The 18526-nt window shown below is 54.3% G+C and overlaps 1 non-coding gene across 1 annotated transcript in view; it reads left to right on the top strand.

Annotated features, from left to right (window-relative positions):
• The first annotated feature begins 18357 nt into the window (after positions 1-18357).
• Positions 18358-18526, top strand: part of LOC143243736 (small subunit ribosomal RNA) — a 1806-nt gene continuing 1637 nt past the window's right edge. Inside the window, exon 1 of the ribosomal RNA XR_013024751.1 lies at positions 18358-18526. This exon is cut by the window's right edge and continues 1637 nt beyond it. This is a non-coding gene — a ribosomal RNA (small subunit ribosomal RNA).

Below are 18526 nucleotides of genomic sequence, written 5' to 3'. Positions count from 1 at the left end.
TGGCGTAAGCGTTATCGGCATGTCAGCAGGCTGTTGGCGGCAGGACTGTCGATTCGACTACCGGCACCCGCCGCCTACCGAGGTTATCGTCGGCATTTCGATTACCGGCTCCCGCCGAGTTCCCGCAGTTTCTTTCTGCCCTTCGGACAGATAGGCGGTGGAACACGCTACGACGAGTTCGACGGCACTTAGGGTAGCCACGCGGAACTCTCCCGCATAAGCTCTCGCCTTTACCGCACATAGAAAAGCCGTACTTTTGAGTAGTGATGGCATTAAATGTAGTTTCCTTCTATATATATAGGGACTGGTGAGGCTTGACTGGAATCGACGATGGACGTGGCGTAAGCGTTATCGGCATGTCAGCAGGCTGTTGGCGGCAGGACTGTCGATTCGACTACCGGCACCCGCCGCCTACCGAGGTTATCGTCGGCATTTCGATTACCGGCTCCCGCCGAGTTCCCGCAGTTTCTTTCTGCCCTTCGGACAGATTGGCGGTGGAACACGCTACGACGAGTTCGACGGTACTTCGGGTACCCACGCGGAACTCTCCCGCATAAGCTCTCGCCTTTACCGCACATAGAAAAGCCGTACTTTTGAGTAGTGATGGCATTAAATGTAGTTTCCTTCTATATATATAGGGGACTGGTGAGCTTGACTGGAATCGACGATGGACGTGGCGTAAGCGTTATCGGCATGTCAGCAGGCTGTTGGCGGCAGGACTGTCGATTCGACTACCGGCACCCGCCGCCTACCGAGGTTATCGTCGGCATTTCGATTACCGGCTCCCGCCGAGTTCCCGCAGTTTCTTTCTGCCCTTCGGACAGATTGGCCGTGGAACACGCTACGACGAGTTCGACGGTACTTCGGGTACCCACGCGGAACTCTCCCGCATAAGCTCTCGCCTTTACCGCACATAGAAAAGCCGTACTTTTGAGTAGTGATGGCATTAAATGTAGTTTCCTTCTATATATAGGGGACTGGTGAGCTTGACTGGAATCGACGATGGACGTAGCGTAAGCGTTATCGGCATGTCAGCAGGCTGTTGGCGGCAGGACTGTCGATTCGACTACCGGCACCCGCCGCCTACCGAGGTTATCGTCGGCATTTCGATTACCGGCTCCCGCCGAGTTCCCGCAGTTTCTTTCTGCCCTTCGGACAGATTGGCCGTGGAACACGCTACGACGAGTTCGACGGTACTTCGGGTAGCCACGCGGAACTCTCCCGCATAAGCTCTCGCCTTTACCGCACATAGAAAAGCCGTACTTTTGAGTAGTGATGGCATTAAATGTAGTTTCCTTCTATATATATAGGGGACTGGTGAGCTTGACTGGAATCGACGATGGACGTGGCGTAAGCGTTATCGGCATGTCAGCAGGCTGTTGGCGGCAGGACTGTCGATTCGACTACCGGCACCCGCCGCCTACCGAGGTTATCGTCGGCATTTCGATTACCGGCTCCCGCCGAGTTCCCGCAGTTTCTTTCTGCCCTTCGGACAGATAGGCGGTGGAACACGCTACGACGAGTTCGACGGTACTTCGGGTAGCCACGCGGAACTCTCCCGCATAAGCTCTCGCCTTTACCGCACATAGAAAAGCCGTACTTTTGAGTAGTGATGGCATTAAATGTAGTTTCCTTCTATATATAGGGGACTGGTGAGGCTTGACTGGAATCGACGATGGACGTGGCGTAAGCGTTATCGGCATGTCAGCAGGCTGTTGGCGGCAGGACTGTCGATTCGACTACCGGCACCCGCCGCCTACCGAGGTTATCGTCGGCATTTCGATTACCGGCTCCCGCCGAGTTCCCGCAGTTTCTTTCTGCCCTTCGGACAGATAGGCGGTGGAACACGCTACGACGAGTTCGACGGTACTTCGGGTAGCCACGCGGAACTCTCCCGCATAAGCTCTCGCCTTTACCGCACATAGAAAAGCCGTACTTTTGAGTAGTGATGGCATTAAATGTAGTTTCCTTCTATATATAGGGGACTGGTGAGGCTTGACTGGAATCGACGATGGACGTGGCGTAAGCGTTATCGGCATGTCAGCAGGCTGTTGGCGGCAGGACTGTCGATTCGACTACCGGCACCCGCCGCCTACCGAGGTTATCGTCGGCATTTCGATTACCGGCTCCCGCCGAGTTCCCGCAGTTTCTTTCTGCCCTTCGGACAGATAGGCGGTGGAACACGCTACGACGAGTTCGACGGTACTTCGGGTACCCACGCGGAACTCTCCCGCATAAGCTCTCGCCTTTACCGCACATAGAAAAGCCGTACTTTTGAGTAGTGATGGCATTAAATGTAGTTTCCTTCTATATATAGGGGACTGGTGAGGCTTGACTGGAATCGACGATGGACGTGGCGTAAGCGTTATCGGCATGTCAGCAGGCTGTTGGCGGCAGGACTGTCGATTCGACTACCGGCACCCGCCGCCTACCGAGGTTATCGTCGGCATTTCGATTACCGGCTCCCGCCGAGTTCCCGCAGTTTCTTTCTGCCCTTCGGACAGATAGGCGTGGAACACGCTACGACGAGTTCGACGGTACTTCGGGTACCCACGCGGAACTCTCCCGCATAAGCTCTCGCCTTTACCGCACATAGAAAAGCCGTACTTTTGAGTAGTGATGGCATTAAATGTAGTTTCCTTCTATATATAGGGGACTGGTGAGCTTGACTGGAATCGACGATGGACGTGGCGTAAGCGTTATCGGCATGTCAGCAGGCTGTTGGCGGCAGGACTGTCGATTCGACTACCGGCACCCGCCGCCTACCGAGGTTATCGTCGGCATTTCGATTACCGGCTCCCGCCGAGTTCCCGCAGTTTCTTTCTGCCCTTCGGACAGATAGGCGGTGGAACACGCTACGACGAGTTCGACGGTACTTCGGGTACCCACGCGGAACTCTCCCGCATAAGCTCTCGCCTTTACCGCACATAGAAAAGCCGTACTTTTGAGTAGTGATGGCATTAAATGTAGTTTCCTTCTATATATAGGGGACTGGTGAGGCTTGACTGGAATCGACGATGGACGTGGCGTAAGCGTTATCGGCATGTCAGCAGGCTGTTGGCGGCAGGACTGTCGATTCGACTACCGGCACCCGCCGCCTACCGAGGTTATCGTCGGCATTTCGATTACCGGCTCCCGCCGAGTTCCCGCAGTTTCTTTCTGCCCTTCGGACAGATAGGCGGTGGAACACGCTACGACGAGTTCGACGGTACTTCGGGTACCCACGCGGAACTCTCCCGCATAAGCTCTCGCCTTTACCGCACATAGAAAAGCCGTACTTTTGAGTAGTGATGGCATTAAATGTAGTTTCCTTCTATATATAGGGGACTGGTGAGGCTTGACTGGAATCGACGATGGACGTGGCGTAAGCGTTATCGGCATGTCAGCAGGCTGTTGGCGGCAGGACTGTCGATTCGACTACCGGCACCCGCCGCCTACCGAGGTTATCGTCGGCATTTCGATTACCGGCTCCCGCCGAGTTCCCGCAGTTTCTTTCTGCCCTTCGGACAGATAGGCGGTGGAACACGCTACGACGAGTTCGACGGTACTTCGGGTACCCACGCGGAACTCTCCCGCATAAGCTCTCGCCTTTACCGCACATAGAAAAGCCGTACTTTTGAGTAGTGATGGCATTAAATGTAGTTTCCTTCTATATATATAGGGGACTGGTGAGGCTTGACTGGAATCGACGATGGACGTGGCGTAAGCGTTATCGGCATGTCAGCAGGCTGTTGGCGGCAGGACTGTCGATTCGACTACCGGCACCCGCCGCCTACCGAGGTTATCGTCGGCATTTCGATTACCGGCTCCCGCCGAGTTCCCGCAGTTTCTTTCTGCCCTTCGGACAGATTGGCGGTGGAACACGCTACGACGAGTTCGACGGTACTTCGGGTACCCACGCGGAACTCTCCCGCATAAGCTCTCGCCTTTACCGCACATAGAAAAGCCGTACTTTTGAGTAGTGATGGCATTAAATGTAGTTTCCTTCTATATATAGGGGACTGGTGAGCTTGACTGGAATCGACGATGGACGTGGCGTAAGCGTTATCGGCATGTCAGCAGGCTGTTGGCGGCAGGACTGTCGATTCGACTACCGGCACCCGCCGCCTACCGAGGTTATCGTCGGCATTTCGATTACCGGCTCCCGCCGAGTTCCCGCAGTTTCTTTCTGCCCTTCGGACAGATAGGCGGTGGAACACGCTACGACGAGTTCGACGGTACTTCGGGTACCCACGCGGAACTCTCCCGCATAAGCTCTCGCCTTTACCGCACATAGAAAAGCCGTACTTTTGAGTAGTGATGGCATTAAATGTAGTTTCCTTCTATATATAGGGGACTGGTGAGGCTTGACTGGAATCGACGATGGACGTGGCGTAAGCGTTATCGGCATGTCAGCAGGCTGTTGGCGGCAGGACTGTCGATTCGACTACCGGCACCCGCCGCCTACCGAGGTTATCGTCGGCATTTCGATTACCTGCTCCCGCCGAGTTCCCGCAGTTTCTTTCTGCCCTTCGGACAGATAGGCGGTGGAACACGCTACGACGAGTTCGACGGTACTTCGGGTACCCACGCGGAACTCTCCCGCATAAGCTCTCGCCTTTACCGCACATAGAAAAGCCGTACTTTTGAGTAGTGATGGCATTAAATGTAGTTTCCTTCTATATATAGGGGACTGGTGAGGCTTGACTGGAATCGACGATGGACGTGGCGTAAGCGTTATCGGCATGACACCAGTCTGTTGGCGGCAGGACTGTCGATTCGACTACCGGCACCCGCCGCCTACCGAGGTTATCGTCGGCATTTCGATTACCGGCTCCCGCCGAGTTCCCGCAGTTTCTTTCTGCCCTTCGGACAGATAGGCGGTGGAACACGCTACGACGAGTTCGACGGCACTTAGGGTAGCCACGCGGAACTCTCCCGCATAAGCTCTCGCCTTTACCGCACATAGAAAAGCCGTACTTTTGAGTAGTGATGGCATTAAATGTAGTTTCCTTCTATATATAGGGGACTGGTGAGGCTTGACTGGAATCGACGATGGACGTGGCGTAAGCGTTATCGGCATGACACCAGTCTGTTGGCGGCAGGACTGTCGATTCGACTACCGGCACCCGCCGCCTACCGAGGTTATCGTCGGCATTTCGATTACCGGCTCCCGCCGAGTTCCCGCAGTTTCTTTCTGCCCTTCGGACAGATAGGCGGTGGAACACGCTACGACGAGTTCGACGGCACTTAGGGTAGCCACGCGGAACTCTCCCGCATAAGCTCTCGCCTTTACCGCACATAGAAAAGCCGTACTTTTGAGTAGTGATGGCATTAAATGTAGTTTCCTTCTATATATAGGGGACTGGTGAGGCTTGACTGGAATCGACGATGGACGTGGCGTAAGCGTTATCGGCATGTCAGCAGGCTGTTGGCGGCAGGACTGTCGATTCGACTACCGGCACCCGCCGCCTACCGAGGTTATCGTCGGCATTTCGATTACCGGCTCCCGCCGAGTTCCCGCAGTTTCTTTCTGCCCTTCGGACAGATTGGCCGTGGAACACGCTACGACGAGTTCGACGGTACTTCGGGTACCCACGCGGAACTCTCCCGCATAAGCTCTCGCCTTTACCGCACATAGAAAAGCCGTACTTTTGAGTAGTGATGGCATTAAATGTAGTTTCCTTCTATATATAGGGGACTGGTGAGCTTGACTGGAATCGACGATGGACGTGGCGTAAGCGTTATCGGCATGTCAGCAGGCTGTTGGCGGCAGGACTGTCGATTCGACTACCGGCACCCGCCGCCTACCGAGGTTATCGTCGGCATTTCGATTACCGGCTCCCGCCGAGTTCCCGCAGTTTCTTTCTGCCCTTCGGACAGATTGGCCGTGGAACACGCTACGACGAGTTCGACGGCACTTAGGGTAGCCACGCGGAACTCTCCCGCATAAGCTCTCGCCTTTACCGCACATAGAAAAGCCGTACTTTTGAGTAGTGATGGCATTAAATGTAGTTTCCTTCTATATATAGGGGACTGGTGAGGCTTGACTGGAATCGACGATGGACGTGGCGTAAGCGTTATCGGCATGTCAGCAGGCTGTTGGCGGCAGGACTGTCGATTCGACTACCGGCACCCGCCGCCTACCGAGGTTATCGTCGGCATTTCGATTACCGGCTCCCGCCGAGTTCCCGCAGTTTCTTTCTGCCCTTCGGACAGATAGGCGGTGGAACACGCTACGACGAGTTCGACGGTACTTCGGGTACCCACGCGGAACTCTCCCGCATAAGCTCTCGCCTTTACCGCACATAGAAAAGCCGTACTTTTGAGTAGTGATGGCATTAAATGTAGTTTCCTTCTATATATAGGGGACTGGTGAGGCTTGACTGGAATCGACGATGGACGTGGCGTAAGCGTTATCGGCATGACACCAGTCTGTTGGCGGCAGGACTGTCGATTCGACTACCGGCACCCGCCGCCTACCGAGGTTATCGTCGGCATTTCGATTACCGGCTCCCGCCGAGTTCCCGCAGTTTCTTTCTGCCCTTCGGACAGATAGGCGGTGGAACACGCTACGACGAGTTCGACGGCACTTAGGGTAGCCACGCGGAACTCTCCCGCATAAGCTCTCGCCTTTACCGCACATAGAAAAGCCGTACTTTTGAGTAGTGATGGCATTAAATGTAGTTTCCTTCTATATATAGGGGACTGGTGAGGCTTGACTGGAATCGACGATGGACGTGGCGTAAGCGTTATCGGCATGACACCAGTCTGTTGGCGGCAGGACTGTCGATTCGACTACCGGCACCCGCCGCCTACCGAGGTTATCGTCGGCATTTCGATTACCGGCTCCCGCCGAGTTCCCGCAGTTTCTTTCTGCCCTTCGGACAGATAGGCGGTGGAACACGCTACGACGAGTTCGACGGCACTTAGGGTAGCCACGCGGAACTCTCCCGCATAAGCTCTCGCCTTTACCGCACATAGAAAAGCCGTACTTTTGAGTAGTGATGGCATTAAATGTAGTTTCCTTCTATATATAGGGGACTGGTGAGGCTTGACTGGAATCGACGATGGACGTGGCGTAAGCGTTATCGGCATGTCAGCAGGCTGTTGGCGGCAGGACTGTCGATTCGACTACCGGCACCCGCCGCCTACCGAGGTTATCGTCGGCATTTCGATTACCGGCTCCCGCCGAGTTCCCGCAGTTTCTTTCTGCCCTTCGGACAGATTGGCCGTGGAACACGCTACGACGAGTTCGACGGTACTTCGGGTACCCACGCGGAACTCTCCCGCATAAGCTCTCGCCTTTACCGCACATAGAAAAGCCGTACTTTTGAGTAGTGATGGCATTAAATGTAGTTTCCTTCTATATATAGGGGACTGGTGAGCTTGACTGGAATCGACGATGGACGTGGCGTAAGCGTTATCGGCATGTCAGCAGGCTGTTGGCGGCAGGACTGTCGATTCGACTACCGGCACCCGCCGCCTACCGAGGTTATCGTCGGCATTTCGATTACCGGCTCCCGCCGAGTTCCCGCAGTTTCTTTCTGCCCTTCGGACAGATTGGCCGTGGAACACGCTACGACGAGTTCGACGGCACTTAGGGTAGCCACGCGGAACTCTCCCGCATAAGCTCTCGCCTTTACCGCACATAGAAAAGCCGTACTTTTGAGTAGTGATGGCATTAAATGTAGTTTCCTTCTATATATATAGGGGACTGGTGAGGCTTGACTGGAATCGACGATGGACGTGGCGTAAGCGTTATCGGCATGACACCAGTCTGTTGGCGGCAGGACTGTCGATTCGACTACCGGCACCCGCCGCCTACCGAGGTTATCGTCGGCATTTCGATTACCGGCTCCCGCCGAGTTCCCGCAGTTTCTTTCTGCCCTTCGGACAGATAGGCGGTGGAACACGCTACGACGAGTTCGACGGCACTTAGGGTAGCCACGCGGAACTCTCCCGCATAAGCTCTCGCCTTTACCGCACATAGAAAAGCCGTACTTTTGAGTAGTGATGGCATTAAATGTAGTTTCCTTCTATATATAGGGGACTGGTGAGGCTTGACTGGAATCGACGATGGACGTGGCGTAAGCGTTATCGGCATGACACCAGTCTGTTGGCGGCAGGACTGTCGATTCGACTACCGGCACCCGCCGCCTACCGAGGTTATCGTCGGCATTTCGATTACCGGCTCCCGCCGAGTTCCCGCAGTTTCTTTCTGCCCTTCGGACAGATAGGCGGTGGAACACGCTACGACGAGTTCGACGGCACTTAGGGTAGCCACGCGGAACTCTCCCGCATAAGCTCTCGCCTTTACCGCACATAGAAAAGCCGTACTTTTGAGTAGTGATGGCATTAAATGTAGTTTCCTTCTATATATAGGGGACTGGTGAGGCTTGACTGGAATCGACGATGGACGTGGCGTAAGCGTTATCGGCATGTCAGCAGGCTGTTGGCGGCAGGACTGTCGATTCGACTACCGGCACCCGCCGCCTACCGAGGTTATCGTCGGCATTTCGATTACCGGCTCCCGCCGAGTTCCCGCAGTTTCTTTCTGCCCTTCGGACAGATTGGCCGTGGAACACGCTACGACGAGTTCGACGGTACTTCGGGTACCCACGCGGAACTCTCCCGCATAAGCTCTCGCCTTTACCGCACATAGAAAAGCCGTACTTTTGAGTAGTGATGGCATTAAATGTAGTTTCCTTCTATATATAGGGGACTGGTGAGCTTGACTGGAATCGACGATGGACGTAGCGTAAGCGTTATCGGCATGTCAGCAGGCTGTTGGCGGCAGGACTGTCGATTCGACTACCGGCACCCGCCGCCTACCGAGGTTATCGTCGGCATTTCGATTACCGGCTCCCGCCGAGTTCCCGCAGTTTCTTTCTGCCCTTCGGACAGATTGGCCGTGGAACACGCTACGACGAGTTCGACGGTACTTCGGGTACCCACGCGGAACTCTCCCGCATAAGCTCTCGCCTTTACCGCACATAGAAAAGCCGTACTTTTGAGTAGTGATGGCATTAAATGTAGTTTCCTTCTATATATAGGGGACTGGTGAGCTTGACTGGAATCGACGATGGACGTAGCGTAAGCGTTATCGGCATGTCAGCAGGCTGTTGGCGGCAGGACTGTCGATTCGACTACCGGCACCCGCCGCCTACCGAGGTTATCGTCGGCATTTCGATTACCGGCTCCCGCCGAGTTCCCGCAGTTTCTTTCTGCCCTTCGGACAGATAGGCGGTGGAACACGCTACGACGAGTTCGACGGCACTTAGGGTAGCCACGCGGAACTCTCCCGCATAAGCTCTCGCCTTTACCGCACATAGAAAAGCCGTACTTTTGAGTAGTGATGGCATTAAATGTAGTTTCCTTCTATATATAGGGGACTGGTGAGGCTTGACTGGAATCGACGATGGACGTGGCGTAAGCGTTATCGGCATGACACCAGTCTGTTGGCGGCAGGACTGTCGATTCGACTACCGGCACCCGCCGCCTACCGAGGTTATCGTCGGCATTTCGATTACCGGCTCCCGCCGAGTTCCCGCAGTTTCTTTCTGCCCTTCGGACAGATAGGCGGTGGAACACGCTACGACGAGTTCGACGGCACTTAGGGTAGCCACGCGGAACTCTCCCGCATAAGCTCTCGCCTTTACCGCACATAGAAAAGCCGTACTTTTGAGTAGTGATGGCATTAAATGTAGTTTCCTTCTATATATAGGGGACTGGTGAGGCTTGACTGGAATCGACGATGGACGTAGCGTAAGCGTTATCGGCATGTCAAAACGTTGCCGCCGACTAACCCCAATGGCCTCATTGCCTCTAGGAGAGATTCGCGATCGATCACGCGACGCGTCCGTTGGCGGGGTTGTGGAGGACGATGCGGACACTACCCGGTAGTTTTAGGACGTTACGTGTACCTTTTCGCTCAAAACTGAGGACCAATTTGACGCAACTCAGGGTTGCGATGCGGAACTTGCCCGCATAGGCTCTCGCCTTTACCGCACTTTCAAAAGCCGTACTAATGGGTTCTGATGGCATTAAATGTAGTTTCCTTCTATATATAGGGAGCATAGTCTGTCTGAGACGGACTTCAAAGGGAGGACGGCTTTAAGAAATTTTCTCCCATATAGAGTGATGCCAAAGACGGCATGGATGTGAGGCGAGTTCGGTGAAATTTGGAAAGTGGGAGGAAATGGCAAAATCAGTTTGATAGTTAGAAACGTTGTTTTTCAGCGTTCATTTTCACCACTTTTCACTCAAAACTGAGGACCAATTTGACGCAACTCAGGGTTGCGATGCGGAACTTCCCGCATAGGCTCTCGCCGTTTACCGCACTTTCAAATGCCGTACTAATGGGTTCTGATGGCATTAAATGTAGTTTCCTTCTATATATAGGGGCATAGTCTGTCTGAGACGGACGGACCTGAAAGGGAGTACGACTTTAAGAAATTTTCTCCCGTATAGAGTGATGCCAAAGACGGCATGGATGTGAGGAGAGTTCGGTGAAATTTGGAAAGTGGTAGGAAATGGCAAAATCAGTTTGATAGTTAGAAACGTTGTTTTTCAGCGTTCATTTTCACCACTTTTTCACTCAAAACTGAGGACCAATTTGACGCAACTCAGGGTTGCGATGCGGAACTTGCCCGCATAGGCTCTCGCCTTTTACCGCACTTTCAAAAGCCGTACTAATGGGTTCTGATGGCATTAAATGTAGTTTCCTTCTATATATAGGGAGCATAGTCTGTCTGAGACGGACTTCAAAGGGAGGACGGCTTTAAGAAATTTTCTCCCGTATAGTGTGATGCCAAAGACGGCATGGATGTGAGGCGAGTTCGGTGAAATTTGGAAAGTGGGAGGAAATGGCAAAATCAGTTTGATAGTTAGAAACGTTGTTTTCAGCGTTCATTTTCACCACTTTTCACTCAAAACTGAGGACCAATTTGACGCAACTCAGGGTTGCGATGCGGAACTTGCCCGCATAGGCTCTCGCCGTTTACCGCACTTTCAAATGCCGTACTAATGGGTTCTGATGGCATTAAATGTAGTTTCCTTCTCTATATAGGGGGCATAGTCTGTCTGAGACGGACCTGAAAGGGAGTACGACTTTAAGAAATTTTCTCCCGTATAGAGTGATGCCAAAGACGGCATGGATGTGAGGAGAGTTCGGTGAAATTTGGAAAGTGGGAGGAAATGGCAAAATCAGTTTGATAGTTAGAAACGTTGTTTTCAGCGTTCATTTTCACCACTTTTCACTCAAAACTGAGGACCAATTTGACGCAACTCAGGGTTGCGATGCGGAACTTGCCCGCATAGGTTCTCGCCTTTTACCGCACTTTGAAACGCCGTACTAATGGGTTCTGATGGCATTAAATGTAGTTTCCTTCTCTATATAGGGGCATAGTCTGTCTGAGACGGACCTGAAAGGGAGTACGACTTTAAGAAATTTTCTCCCGTATAGAGTGATGCCAAAGACGGCATGGATGTGAGGAGAGTTCGGTGAAATTTGGAAAGTGGGAGGAAATGGCAAAATCAGTTTGATAGTTAGAAACGTTGTTTTCAGCGTTCATTTTCACCACTTTTCACTCAAAACTGAGGACCAATTTGACGCAACTCAGGGTAGCGATGCGGAACTATTCCGCTTGGTCCCTTGCCTTTACCGCACTTTGAAATGCCGTACTAATGGGTTCTGATGGCATTAAATTTAGTTTCCTTCTCTATATAGGGGCATAGTCTGTCTGAGACAGGATTGTAACATTGTGTTAAGCCTCCTCTCACCTTTTAACCCGGCGTGCCCGGGACCTGTGGGCTGGTCACGGCCCGTTTCCACACAGGTGGTGAGTACTAGCGAAAACGACTGCCGATAGTGTTAAGAAATGGCCGAACAAAGAATGTAAGAGGCCGAGAGATATTGAATGAACGAACGTAATGGTGGATTGAAACATATATATTGGAGCGAAAAGAATGTTGCGAGAAGTGATGGTTTTAAGAACACTGTGCGGCGTTTTCCTAGTAAGTTTGTCGTTCTACCCGTCTCGGTGGATTCGGCACCACCTGTAACGGTGGTTTTTGACGTGCCTCGGTGGAAGAGGTTACTGTCGTAAAATATATGGGTAGCTGTTTCCCGTTCCCTCTCGGTCCGTGCGGGGATAAAAGCAGTACGTGCGTTCGACCGCACGCCTACGAGTTAATCCGAGCGATTAGCCGGTCTCAGTCAGAGACACACGGGATGCTGGACCCGCAGCGTGCTCTGCACGAGTCGTTGAATTTCAGCTTGTCAAACCAAGGGTCCGAGCGGCCCTTCCCTTTCACGGGGCATGTTATTTACGGTGACTGTTTCCCTTTCTCTCTCGTTCCGAGCGGGGATAAAAGCAGTACGTGCGTTCGACCGCACCCCTACGTGTTAATCAGAGCGATTAGCCGGTCTCAGTCAGAGACACACGGGATGCTGGACCCGCAGCGTGCTCTGCACCAGCCGTTGAATTTCAGCATGTCAAACCAAGGGTCCGAGCGGCTCTTCCCTTTCACGGGGCAAGTCAATAACGGTGACTGTTTCCCTTTCCCTCTCGGTCCGAGCGGGGATAAAAGCAGTACGTGCGTTCGACCGCACCCCTACGTGTTAATCCGAGCGATTAGCCGGTCTCAGTCAGAGACACACGGGATGCTGGACCCGCAGCGTGCTCTGCACCAGCCGTTGAATTTCAGCATGTCAAACCAAGGGTCCGAGCGGCTCTTCCCTTTCACGGGGCAAGTCAATAACGGTGACTGTTTCCCTTTCCCTCTCGGTCCGAGCGGGGATAAAAGCAGTACGTGCGTTCGACCGCACCCCTACGTGTTAATCCGAGCGATTAGCCGGTCTCAGTCAGAGACACACGGGATGCTGGACCCGCAGCGTGCTCTGCACGAGCCGTTGAATTTCAGCATGTCAAACCAAGGGTCCGAGCGGCTCTTCCCTTTCACGGGGCAAGTCAATAACGGTGACTGTTTCCCTTTCCCTCTCGGTCCGAGCGGGGATAAAAGCAGTACGTGCGTTCGACCGCACGCCTACGAGTTAATCCGAGCGATTAGCCGGTCTCAGTCAGAGACTCACGGGATGCTGGACCCGCAGCGTGCTCTGCACGAGTCGTTGAATTTCAGCTTGTCAAACCAAGGGTCCGAGCGGCCCTTCCCTTTCACGGGGCATGTTATTTACGGTGACTGTTTCCCTTTCCCTCTCGTTCCGAGCGGGGATAAAAGCAGTACGTGCGTTAGACCGCACGCCTACGAGTTAATCCGAGCGATTAGCCGGTCTCAGTCAGAGACACACGGGATGCTGGACCCGCAGCGTGCTCTGCACGAGCCGTTGAATTTCAGCATGTCAAACCATGGGTCCGAGCGGCTCTTCCCTTTCACGGGGCACGTCAATATCGGTGACTGTTTCCCTTTCCCTCTCGGTCCGAGCGGGGATAAAAGCAGTACGTGCGTTCGACCGCACGCCTACGAGTTAATCCGAGCGATTAGCCGGTCTCAGTCAGAGACACACGGGATGCTGGACCCGCAGCGTGCTCTGCACGAGTCGTTGAATTTCAGCTTGTCAAACCAAGGGTCCGAGCGGCCCTTCCCTTTCACGGGGCATGTTATTTACGGTGACTGTTTCCCTTTCCCTCTCGGTCCGAGCGGGGATAAAAGCAGTACGTGCGTTCGACCGCACGGCTACGAGTTAATCCGAGCGATTAGCCAGTCTCATTAAGAGACACACGGGATGCTGGACCCGCAGCGTGCTCTGCACGAGCCGTTGAATTTCAGCATGTCAAACCAAGGGTCCGAGCGGCTCTTCCCTTTCACGGGGCACGTGAACAACGGTGACTGTTTCCCTTTCCCTCTCTGTCCGAGCGGGGATAAAGCAGTACGTGCGTTCGACCGCACGCCTACGAGTTAATCCGAGCGATTAGCCGGTCTCAGTCAGAGACACACGGGATGCTGGACCCGCAGCGTGCTCTGCACGAGCCGTTGAATTTCAGCTTGTCAAACCAAGGGTCCGAGCGGCCCTTCCCTTTCACGGGGCACGTCAATAACGGTGACTGTTTCCCTTTCCTCTCGGTCCGAGCGGGGATAAAAGCAGTACGTGCGTTCGACCGCACGCCTACGAGTTAATCCGAGCGATTAGCCGGTCTCAGTCAGAGACACACGGGATGCTGGACCCGCAGCGTGCTCTGCACGAGTCGTTGAATTTCAGCTTGTCAAACCAAGGGTCCGAGCGGCCCTTCCCTTTCACGGGGCATGTTATTTACGGTGACTGTTTCCCTTTCCCTCGGTCCGAGCGGGGATAAAAGCAGTACGTGCGTTCGACCGCACGCCTACGAGTTAATCCGAGCGATTAGCCGGTCTCAGTCAGAGACACACGGGATGCTGGACCCGCAGCGTGCTCTGCACGAGCCGTTGAATTTCAGCATGTCAAACCAAGGGTCCGAGCGGCTCTTCCCTTTCACGGGGCAAGTCAATAACGGTGACTGTTTCCCTTTCCCTCTCGGTCCGAGCGGGGATAAAAGCAGTACGTGCGTTCGACCGCACGCCTACGAGTTAATCCGAGCGATTAGCCGGTCTCAGTCAGAGACACACGGGATGCTGGACCCGCAGCGTGCTCTGCACGAGTCGTTGAATTTCAGCTTGTCAAACCAAGGGTCCGAGCGGCCCTTCCCTTTCACGGGGCATGTTATTTACGGTGACTGTTTCCCTTTCCCTCTCGGTCCGAGCGGGGATAAAAGCAGTACGTGCGTTCGACCGCACGCCTACGAGTTAATCCGAGCGATTAGCCGGTCTCAGTCAGAGACACACGGGATGCTGGACCCGCAGCGTGCTCTGCACGAGTCGTTGAATTTCAGCATGTCAAACCAAGGGTCCGAGCGGCTCTTCCCTTTCACGGGGCACGTCAATAACGGTGACTGTTTCCCTTTCCCTCTCGGTCCAGCGGGGATAAAAGCAGTACGTGCGTTCGACCGCACGCCTACGAGTTAATCCGAGCGATTAGCCGGTCTCAGTCAGAGACACACGGGATGCTGGACCCGCAGCGTGCTCTGCACGAGTCGTTGAATTTCAGCTTGTCAAACCAAGGGTCCGAGCGGCCCTTCCCTTTCACGGGGCATGTTATTTACGGTGACTGTTTCCCTTTCCCTCTCGGTCCGAGCGGGGATAAAAGCAGTACGTGCGTTCGACCGCACGCCTACGAGTTAATCCGAGCGATTAGCCGGTCTCAGTCAGAGACACACGGGATGCTGGACCCGCAGCGTGCTCTGCACGAGCCGTTGAATTTCAGCATGTCAAACCAAGGGTCCGAGCGGCTCTTCCCTTTCACGGGGCACGTGAACAACGGTGACTGTTTCCCTTTCCCTCTCGGTCCGAGCGGGGATAAAAGCAGTACGTGCGTTCGACCGCACCCCTACGAGTTAATCCGAGCGATTAGCCGGTCTCAGTCAGAGACACACGGGATGCTGGACCCGCAGCGTGCTCTGCACGAGTCGTTGAATTTCAGCATGTCAAACCAAGGGTCCGAGCGGCTCTTCCCTTTCACGGGGCACGTCAACAACGGTGACTGTTTCCCTTCCCTCTCGGTCCGAGCGGGGATAAAGCAGTACGTGCGTTCGACCGCACGCCTACGAGTTAATCCGAGCGATTAGCCGGTCTCAGTCAGAGACACACGGGATGCTGGACCCGCAGCGTGCTCTGCACGAGTCGTTGAATTTCAGCTTGTCAAACCAAGGGTCCGAGCGGCCCTTCCCTTTCACGGGGCATGTTATTTACGGTGACTGTTTCCCTTTCCCTCTCGGTCCGAGCGGGGATAAAAGCAGTACGTGCGTTCGACCGCACGCCTACGAGTTAATCCGAGCGATTAGCCGGTCTCAGTCAGAGACACACGGGATGCTGGACCCGCAGCGTGCTCTGCACGAGTCGTTGAATTTCAGCTTGTCAAACCAAGGGTCCGAGCGGCCCTTCCCTTTCACGGGGCACGTCAATAACGGTGACTGTTTCCCTTTCCCTCTCGGTCCGAGCGGGGATAAAGCAGTACGTGCGTTCGACCGCACGCCTACGAGTTAATCCGAGCGATTAGCCGGTCTCAGTCAGAGACACACGGGATGCTGGACCCGCAGCGTGCTCTGCACGAGTCGTTGAATTTCAGCTTGTCAAACCAAGGGTCCGAGCGGCCCTTCCCTTTCACGGGGCATGTTATTTACGGTGACTGTTTCCCTTTCCCTCTCGGTCCGAGCGGGGATAAAGCAGTACGTGCGTTCGACCGCACGCCTACGAGTTAATCCGAGCGATTAGCCGGTCTCAGTCAGAGACACACGGGATGCTGGACCCGCAGCGTGCTCTGCACGAGCCGTTGAATTTCAGCATGTCAAACCAAGGGTCCGAGCGGCTCTTCCCTTTCACGGGGCAAGTCAATAACGGTGACTGTTTCCCTTTCCCTCTCGGTCCGAGCGGGGATAAAAGCAGTACGTGCGTTCGACCGCACGCCTACGAGTTAATCCGAGCGATTAGCCGGTCTCAGTCAGAGACACACGGGATGCTGGACCCGCAGCGTGCTCTGCACGAGTCGTTGAATTTCAGCTTGTCAAACCAAGGGTCCGAGCGGCCCTTCCCTTTCACGGGGCATGTTATTTACGGTGACTGTTTCCCTTTCCCTCTCGGTCCGAGCGGGGATAAAAGCAGTACGTGCGTTCGACCGCACGCCTACGAGTTAATCCGAGCGATTAGCCGGTCTCAGTCAGAGACACACGGGATGCTGGACCCGCAGCGTGCTCTGCACGAGCCGTTGAATTTCAGCATGTCAAACCAAGGGTCCGAGCGGCTCTTCCCTTTCACGGGGCACGTCAATAACGGTGACTGTTTCCCTTTCCCTCTCGGTCCGAGCGGGGATAAAAGCAGTACGTGCGTTCGACCGCACGCCTACGAGTTAATCCGAGCGATTAGCCGGTCTCAGTCAGAGACACACGGGATGCTGGACCCGCAGCGTGCTCTGCACGAGTCGTTGAATTTCAGCATGTCAAACCAAGGGTCCGAGCGGCCCTTCCCTTTCACGGGGCATGTTATTTACGGTGACTGTTTCCCTTTCCCTCTCGGTCCGAGCGGGGATAAAAGCAGTACGTGCGTTCGACCGCACGCCTACGAGTTAATCCGAGCGATTAGCCGGTCTCAGTCAGAGACACACGGGATGCTGGACCCGCAGCGTGCTCTGCACGAGCCGTTGAATTTCAGCATGTCAAACCAAGGGTCCGAGCGGCTCTTCCCTTTCACGGGGCACGTGAACAACGGTGACTGTTTCCCTTTCCCTCTCGGTCCGAGTGGGGATAAAAGCAGTACGTGCGTTCGACCGCACCCCTACGAGTTAATCCGAGCGATTAGCCGGTCTCAGTCAGAGACACACGGGATGCTGGACCCGCAGCGTGCTCTGCACGAGCCGTTGAATTTCAGCATGTCAAACCAAGGGTCCGAGCGGCTCTTCCCTTTCACGGGGCACGTGAACAACGGTGACTGTTTCCCTATCCCTCTCGGTCCGAGCGGGGATAAAAGCAGTACGTGCGTTCGACCGCACGCCTACGAGTTAATCCGAGCGATTAGCCGGTCTCAGTCAGAGACACACGGGATGCTGGACCCGCAGCGTGCTCTGCACGAGCCGTTGAATTTCAGCATGTCAAACCAAGGGTCCGAGCGGCTCTTCCCTTTCACGGGGCACGTGAACAACGGTGACTGTTTCCCTTTCCCTCTCGGTCCGAGCGGGGATAAAAGCAGTACGTGCGTTCGACCGCACGCCTACGAGTTAATCCGAGCGATTAGCCGGTCTCAGTCAGAGACACAAGGGATGCTGGACCCGCAGCGTGCTCTGCACGAGCCGTTGAATTTCAGCTTGTCAAACCAAGGGTCCGAGCGGCCCTTCCCTTTCACGGGGCACGTCAATAACGGTGACTGTTTCCCTTTCCCTCTCGGTCCGAGCGGGGATAAAGCAGTACGTGCGTTCGACCGCACGCGTACGAGTTAATCCGAGCGATTAACGATTGTCTTTGTTACGAAAGACGTTCTGTTCCCACTGCTGATGCGACGAGTTTCGGGTAACCATGCCGAGACATCGGAATATGCATCATTTTCGATATAGCTTAGTGTGGGTTGAGCTGTCCTCCGAAGGTCGGTTCTTCCTGATACGCCCTAGTTTGTTTCGTTTTATCGGAACTGTTGTTTTGGAGAACTCGTACTCTAGAGTGTGTAAGAGGTCTGTCTCGTGATTGGTGACACGAAGTAGACAGAGAACGGCAGGCGTGTATCTAGCCACGCGTCTGCCGATTCGAGAGTGGTGTTTCTACTCGCCGTTGGAGCGGGTGGCTTGCACCGAACGAGAAAAGATACCTGGTTGATCCTGCCAGTAGTCATATGCTTGTCTCAAAGATTAAGCCATGCATGTCTAAGTACATGCCGAAATAAGGTGAAACCGCGAATGGCTCATTATCCAGCCGTTGTTCCTTAGATCGTACTTTCCTACTTGGATAACTGTGGTAATTCTAGAGCTAATACA

This window comes from Tachypleus tridentatus, unplaced genomic scaffold (genome assembly GCF_004210375.1).
Source record: "Tachypleus tridentatus isolate NWPU-2018 unplaced genomic scaffold, ASM421037v1 tig00037761_pilon, whole genome shotgun sequence".
Taxonomy (NCBI): domain Eukaryota; kingdom Metazoa; phylum Arthropoda; class Merostomata; order Xiphosura; family Limulidae; genus Tachypleus; species Tachypleus tridentatus.
This window is presented reverse-complemented; position numbering and strand designations above follow the sequence as displayed.